General features: G+C 39.5%; 1 pseudogene across 1 annotated transcript; it reads right to left on the bottom strand.

The window, feature by feature from the left end:
• Nucleotides 1-3,693: 3,693 nt before the first annotated feature.
• Nucleotides 3,694-4,332, bottom strand: LOC112636320 (annotated as a pseudogene). Its single transcript, XR_003122167.1, has one exon. The product of XR_003122167.1 is annotated as an ATP synthase F(0) complex subunit C2, mitochondrial pseudogene (transcript).
• Between the last annotated feature and the right edge of the window lie 3,766 nt (nt 4,333-8,098).

Genomic DNA, 8,098 nt, shown 5'->3' with positions numbered 1-8,098 from the left:
TGTAAGTTCTCAATTCATAGCCATTGGCTATTTAACTATTTCTTCTATTTCTGGTTTATACTATTCTTTCAAAGTGTCTATTGATTCTTTAATTTATTTTCTCTCACTTTGCTATTGTATTTGTGATATTATGATTTTATATACTTTATATATAAACACACGTATATAGGTTTTCATCCACCATTCCTGGATCATGACTCCATAATTCTGGTTACAGTTTATTTATAATGTGGGGTGCTTCATGCCTCTGAAACAGGCCTCAAGAAACAGAGTCTCTCTCTTTGACCTCCTGTCCTCCTCTCACCTGCCCAAGGCAGGACTCTAACCTGATTATAGATTAAAAGACTCTCATTCAGAGTGGGTCCTGCCCCATACCCTAGAGGAAGGAATGCTGCACAGACAGTCCAAAAAAAAAAAAAAAAAAAAAATGAAAAGTCTGAGCAGACAGGCCTTCTGAGTTTAGATCAGGTACTTTTTGCCCAATCACATGTCTGCATAGTTGTCCATCATGCTTATGTTATGAAGCCACCATAAAAACTCAAAAGGACAGGGCTGAGAGAGCTTCCAAATAGTTGACATGTGGAGGTTCCTGGAGGGTGCTATGTCAGGGGAAGACGTGGAAGCTCCGCGCCCCTTCCCCTGTGCCTTGACCTATGTGTCTCTTCATCTGTATTTCCTTCTCTATGAAACAGGAAAAACACCCTGTATTTCCTTATCTATGACACAGGGATTTTTAGTGATATACTTGTAATATACTTTATAATACACTGGTAAACTTAAGTGTTTCCCTGAACTGCTTCAGCAAATTAATCGAACCCAGAGGGGGTCGTGGGAACCCCAACTTGAAGCTGATAGGTCAGAAATTCAGATTTGCAGCAAGGAGTGTCTGCCATGAGGGTGTGTTGGTGGGGGCATTCTTGGGATCTGAGCCCTCCGCCTGTGAGATCTGATGCTATCTCCAGGTAGCTAGAGTGGGAATGGAACTAGAGGTGAATTTGAGGTGAATTAGAATTGAATTAGTTGGTGTCCACTGTTTGTTAGTGGGGAAACCGCCCCTCCCCGAATAATTTGGCCACAGAAGGCTTCTTCTTTGTTCATTGTTGTGGTGTGAAAGCAAAGGAAAAATTTGATTCGGGCGTTTTTCTGAAACAGAGTGTTACAGTTTTCATCTGCTTTGTGTCCACTTTTTCTGGTGTTATTTATTTCCTTATTACCTTTTTTTAAATAATAACTTTGAATTACTTAGACTATTTTTTTCTGTGTGTCCCCTGTTTAAATGAAACGGCTTTTCCTAGACTATTAAGAGACAGTTCCTGGTCAGTGGGGACCAGGGGATGAAGTAGGGTCACTCTCTCAGCTTCAACTTTCCTGTTATTAAGAAGGACTCAAAATACTTCATCCCATCCATCTCTCAGGTCTACGCCTAGCTGAGAAGGTTTCCTGCCATCAGTCCTGTTTCCCGGAGCTCTCCCCTTTAGACAAGTTATTTTGTTGTTACATGACTTCCTGGGATCTGGTTCCTTCGGGCTCACAACCTCCTCCCCACACCACTTACCAGAGTTACTGCCCGGCTCAATGTGTCTGCTTCTGGCAGTTTTCCCCTCTGGAAAGGGACATTAGTTGGATATTTTGGTGGTCGTCAAGGGTTTTCTCTACTGCCTCACTGTTGGGTCTCTTGTGATGCCATGTGCAGGCTCCTGCTTTCACTTGCAACTCTGAGCATATCAGAATAGTAGCTGCACAGTTACTCTCAGGCTTGTTCACACAGATTTTTGTTCCAGATTAGGCTTTCTTTTGAGGGTGAGTCTTCATGGGCGATCTTGGGTTCTATAGCTTATAGGGCTTGTCAAAGGTTTGCATTGAGCCCACCACTCTCTTTTCCTGTTTCCCGCAACCTCACACCATCTGAACCCCAGTGTTTCTACCCTGCTCAATTGCTTTCACCACTCCACAGCGGACTGCCTTTAGGTGCCACTGCTATATGTGGTTTTGACCACAGCAGTACTCTAGGATTTAGAGGTGTTTCCTATCACCTAATATTTAAAAATATATGATCTATGCATATTTTTACACTATTTCTAATTTTCTGTTTGGTTTTCTGGAGGAGTTTTGAAAAGATTGAGAAACTACACTGCCACCATAATCTCATTAGGACCAGAACTCAGGATGAAGTTTCCACATATTCTTTATAAAATCTTATAATTTTAGAACGTGAGCTCTCTAAAAACCTTAAAGGTCACAGAGTCCAATACCCTCCTGTAATAGAAAAGATAATTGAGGTCCAGAGAGTGAAAAAGGCTTTCTCAAAGCCAGTGTAGAAAGTAGTAGAGCCAAGTATAAAATATAGCTTTCCCAGAATCTTGGTGTTAGAAGGAACCCTGGGGCATGTGGTCCATCTTCTTACCCAGTGCATAATTTCCCAGGAAGAGAGGTAGCCAATATCCCCTTGAATATCTTAAAGGATGAGGTGTCTAAATCAATCAGTTCCCCATGGGGTAAAGACAAACTTATCTTTTCACTTCTTTGCCTTTTTCAAAAGAACAAACTGAGACACACAAGGATGAATTGATGCAGGTGTTATTGCGTTTGTTCCCTGTTTCCTCTCGGTTTAGAAGCTGACTTAGAAGCACCTCTAGGTTGATTCACAGCCTGAGTTGGAAACAATCTTCAAGTTCATCTAGTCTAGTGGATTCATTAGTCTATGCTTAAAGATGCCTGGCAGCTCACTCTATCATCAATTGTTCAGGAGTTCTTCCTAAAGTGAGATGATGCACATGAACGTATTTGTGGATTATACAACATTATATAAATCTAAGATTGTCAGATTTCTGATATTGAATGGAATTTTCTCCCCTTTAACTTCTAAGCATTGTTCTTGGTTCTGCCCTCTGAAGCTATGCAGAATAAGTCTCATCACTCTTGTACTTTGCAATGCTTGAAACACTGGAAGACAGCTAATGGGCTCCTTCCTCGTGGCTAAGGCTTATCTTTTTCCATGGTTATAAACACAGCCAGCACTTTTATTCTTCTTGTGGCATTGTCTTCAGTACTCCCAGCAATCTACTTTATCTCCTTTAGCACACGAGAGCTTATTAATGTTTCTCTTAAAAAGCCAAAAATAAACAGAGTGGGACTCAACTTTCTTTGTCTCAGCATCACACTTACATCAGCAGTATAAGATTATGAGTCATTCCAGTGCTTCTTATTATGCCTGATTTATTTTCAGCTTGCAGTCAACTAAAAACACCTAATATTTTCTAGCGAACTTCTACTAAAGCAGTTCTCCCACTTATTGGGCGTGGGCAGTTGATATTTTTGGTCCTAGATGTAGGAAAATAGCTTTGTAAGCAGCAACACAAGTCCTTTCAGAACTCCAGTGACTGACTGAATCTGAGGACCCTGACTCTTTTGGGCATCAAGGTTCTCTCTGATATGCCCCATCCCTTTCTTGGGATTTAATTCTTCCTTGGCTATATTTGCTATATTCCTCTTCATTTGAATATCATACCCCTAGATATAGAAGTCCAGAGAAAAGTAGTGGGTGAACAATCCCCTTCTCACTCTTGGTAATAATTTCTAACACTTTCTACCACTCTGCTGGCACCACTGCTGTTTTCTTTTTACCACTATCTGTACCAGTATATCATTGAGTACCCAAGCAGGGGTGCCTGCTGGTCTCGTTCTCCTGTTTACTTTTTTTTTTCTTATTAATACAGTATTTATTTATCTTTTCTCTGTCAAACCCTGAGCCAACCATGTTCCCCAGGCTGCCTGAGGAGGTATAGGAAAAGGAACACACAGGGCCTACCAGGCATGGGAGAAAGAGCTATGGGAGGTGGAGACCAGCTCCTTCACACGGGGAAGAGGACGAGAAAGGCCACCATCAGGCAAAAGAGCCCCAAGGCCTCCCAGAGGGCAAAGCCCAGAATGGCATAGAAGAAGAGCTGTTGCTTCAGAGAAGGGTTCCTGGCATAACCAATGAGGAGGCTCCCACACACAGTCCCAATCCCAGCCCCAGTGCCAGCCACCCCAACTATGGTAGTCCCAGCCCCAATGAACTTGGGTGCTCTGTTGATGTCCTTTGAAATGGTGCTGGTTTGGAAGCTGTGGCTAGGGACAAGTGAGGTAAGGGGATGTGAGACTGCCAAGCTGCTGAGACACTCATCTGTCATTGTCTCTGGTCGTTTCAACACCACTGCAGATAATGGATGGCTCAGCAGCAGTGAAGTGCTCTTGACCAAGGAGAGAGTGGAGATGAACTTGGAGCAGGCATACATTTTCAGGGGGTGAGGGGCTGTGGCAGGAGAGCTGCTCCCAGTGCAGAGAAGACAGAGAGGACTCTCCTGTTTAAACATACAGTGGACGGTCAGGGAGAGGGAATGATTAAGAAGACATGAAATTGGATGGTACATACTGACCCTCTTTAAGAGACAGATATCTGCTATCAGTACATCTTGACATACATTCCCTGCCCACTCATTATCCAGGACAACACCTTTATATCTTCTAACCCCTGTATTTCTTTATCTATGAAACAGGGATCTTCAGTGAAAACCTACATTTCCTTTGTAGGATAACCTACATTTCCTTAGGACATTCCTAATATAAATTATTCTTTCTCACTCCCCTATTTACTATGTAGACCTTATCTATTGAGGCTGTATGCTAAAGAAGACCCTTATGGTGCTAAGGAGTACCCTCTGGGGCCACTAAGTCAAAAGCCTTCATCCTAGTATGAGTTGTCAAGTGCTAGCTGGCCAGTTTCTATAAAGGACCCAACTAAACCACTAATGACAGTCTCAAAACTAAACATATTGCAAAACAAACACATGGAGAGAAAAGGTTAAGTTAATTTTTAAGAACTTTCCTATCATTTTTCCTGATAATGCCCAAATACTGGTCACGGGATGTGTTTTTATGTTGATAGGGGAGAGTGGAGGCTGTGAAAAGGAAATAGGACTAAAAGATGAGAACAAGGGTGAAGCATAAACTGGTCTATGAGCTGGGATTCAGACGGCATATTTCCGACTTCCAGAAGTGTGGTGAACATCATGAGGTCAATGAACATTACCTAGAGAGAGATATATTTTCATATTTATTTGCTACTGAATGAATATAAATGACTATATACATGTACTTCTGTATACTTTTGTACATCCAACTACTCATATACCAGTCTGAAAGACAGAATATTCCCATCACTTATCATGGAACTTCTCTGTGTGCTCATCACCACTCTCATCTACTTCCCTATTCTCTTAGAACCTCTTTTTTCTGTTTATCAGTCTTCTGTTTTTCTTTATTGTCTTATGACATACATTCTTATTTCTAAACAATATATTATTTAGTCTTGCATGTTTTTTAACTTTATGTAAGCGGAATTACACTGTGTATTTCTTTGCCTTGCTTTTTTGTTTGTTTGTTCAATTTCATATTTCTGAGATTCATCTGTGTATTGCTATAGTTCATTTATTTCTACTGGTATATAATATCCCATTTATTCAGCAATATATTATCCATTCTATTGTTGATGGACATTTGGATTGTTTCTAGTATTTTTTTAATCACAGAGAGTATTAGGACCTACGCATGTCTCCTGGTGGTATAGACCAGAGTTTCTCTAGGTGTATATCAAGGAATAGAGTTGCTAGGTGAAAAGCTTTATGTATTCTTAAGTAAACTGGATAATTGTAAGTTAAAAGAATTGGCACCAATTTTCATTTTTACATACTGTGTATAAGAGTTCTGATTGAAGTCACTTCCTTGCCAAACTTGAAGTAGTCAAACTTTAAAATTTTTGCCAATCTATTGAATATGAAATATTACCTTATGGTTTCAATTAGCATTTACCCACTAATGAGGTTGAATGTTTTGTTTTATGATTTTCTTCATTTCTTGTTCTTTATCTTTATCTTCTTGTAGTTTATTCATTTGTATGGATGTTTGGGTAGTTCTTAATACATCTTTTAATAGATTCTGTATACTAATTATTTGACAATTATATGTGTAACAGAATCTTCACTCAATTTGTATCTTGAATCTCTAACAATTTTTTATTTCCCTTTGAAAAATCAAACTTCTTAATTTTAATCTGGTTTCACTGGGTGGTTTTTCTATGCATGAGATAATATATCTCCCCAATCTGTCTCTTGCCTTTTTATTTATGTAACAGTTAATTCGATGAGCAAATGTTTTTAATTTTGATATCTCATTTATTAGTTACCTCCTTTTGTAATTGTTGTTTTCAATATTTAAGAATTTTTTTCTTTTTTTTTTTTGAGATGCAATCTAGCTCTGTTGCCCAGGCTGGAGTGCAGTGGCACGATCTCGGCTCACTGCACCCTCCGCCTCCCAGGTTAATGCCATTCTCATGGCTCAGCCTCCTGAGTAGCTGGGATTACAGGTGTGCACAACCACACCCAGCTGATTTTTGTATTTTTAGTAGAGACAGGGTTTCACTGTGTGGCCAGGCTGGTCTCAAACTCCCGACCTCGTGATCTACCTGCCTCAGCCTCCCAAAGTGCTGGGATTACAAGCATGAGCCACCGTGCCTGACTAGAAATTTTTTAACTTCAGAAAATATCTTCCCATTTTTTTCAAAAATCTTTACATTTTAGTATTTAATTTTACATTTACTTGTTATTTGTTTTGTATGGTGAGGTAAGGGTTTGGAGTTCATTTTTCCCCCACGTAGATATTCAGTTGACTGAGCACAATAGTTGAAAATACATTTTTTTTTTTTTTTGTAAGATGGAGTCTCACTTTGCCACCCAGGCTGGAGTGTAGTGGCATGATCTAGGCTCACTGCAACCTCTGCCTCCTGGGTTCAAGCAATTCTTCTGCCTCAGCCTCCTGGGTAGCTGGGATTACAGGCATGTGGAGGCACGCACCACCATGCCCAGCTAATTTTTGTATTTGTAGTAGAAATGGGGTTTCACCATGTTGGCCAGGCTGGTCTCAAACTCCTGACCTCAAGTGATCCACCCGCCTTGACCTCCCAAAGTGCTGGGATTATAGGCATGAGCCACCACTCTGGTCCAAAAAACTTTTTTCTATTGAATTACTTCAGTGTCTTTAGGAAAAATCAGTTGACTGTATCATTGTGGGTTTATTTTGAATTATCTATTCTGTTTCGGTAGTTTTCAACCAATATGTCTTCAGACATTTTTTTTTCTGCCCCATTTTCTGTCTGTTCTTCTGGGTCTCCAGTTACACATATATTAGACTGCTTAATATTGTTACATGGGTTTCTAAAGCTTTGTTTCTTTTTGTTTAATATTTTCCTCTCCATTTCTCAGCTTGTGTAATTTCTAATGTTCTAGTTTTATGTTTATTGACTTTCCTCTACCACCTTCAATCTGCTATTAAACCCATTTAATGAATTTTTCATTTTACTTATAGTATTTTTCTGCTTTAAAATTTTCATTTTGTTCTCTTTTATAGGTTTTATTTCCCTAACTCTATTCCCCATCTGCTCATTATGAAAATATCTTCTAACTTCTTAAACATATTCAAAATAGCTGCTTTAAATTCTCTGTCTTCTAATTGCAACATCTGCATCATCTTGGAGTTAGGGTCTTTTGAGTTATTTTAATCTTGGTTATTTGTCACATTTTTCTATTTCTTGCACGTGTGTATTGATAATTGACTGATACTGGACATTATAAAAATTGTATAGAGTCTGAATTTTGTTATTTTTCCCTGAAGAATTATTTTTGTTAAATATGCTGAACTTGAAACTCCAAATTTTGTCTCTCCTGCAGGTGACAGAAGCTTAAATCTCTCCTTAATTCTTCCAGCTTCCACTGTTTTCTTCAATGTATGCGTGTTGTTTTCTTTTTTCCTATTTGTCACGCTTCCTTCTGGGGTTTTCCCTATGCAAAGAGAAATGGTTAATGATCAGCCAAAAAGTTTAGGTGGATTTTATGTGCAGATTTTAGGGTTCATTCCTCTGTGGATCTCTATCTTCTAGGATTTCTCACCTAACTTTCTTTTTTTTTTTTCTTCTTTTTTTTTTAGACGGAGTCTCACTCTGTCACCCAGGCTGGAATGCAGTGGCATGATCTCGGCTCACTGCAAGCTCCGCCTCCCAGGTTCA

This window comes from Theropithecus gelada, chromosome 1 (assembly GCF_003255815.1).
Source record: "Theropithecus gelada isolate Dixy chromosome 1, Tgel_1.0, whole genome shotgun sequence".
Taxonomy (NCBI): Eukaryota; Metazoa; Chordata; class Mammalia; order Primates; family Cercopithecidae; genus Theropithecus; species Theropithecus gelada.
Note: the sequence above shows the minus strand (reverse complement) of the source record. Positions and strands in the feature narration are given on the sequence as shown.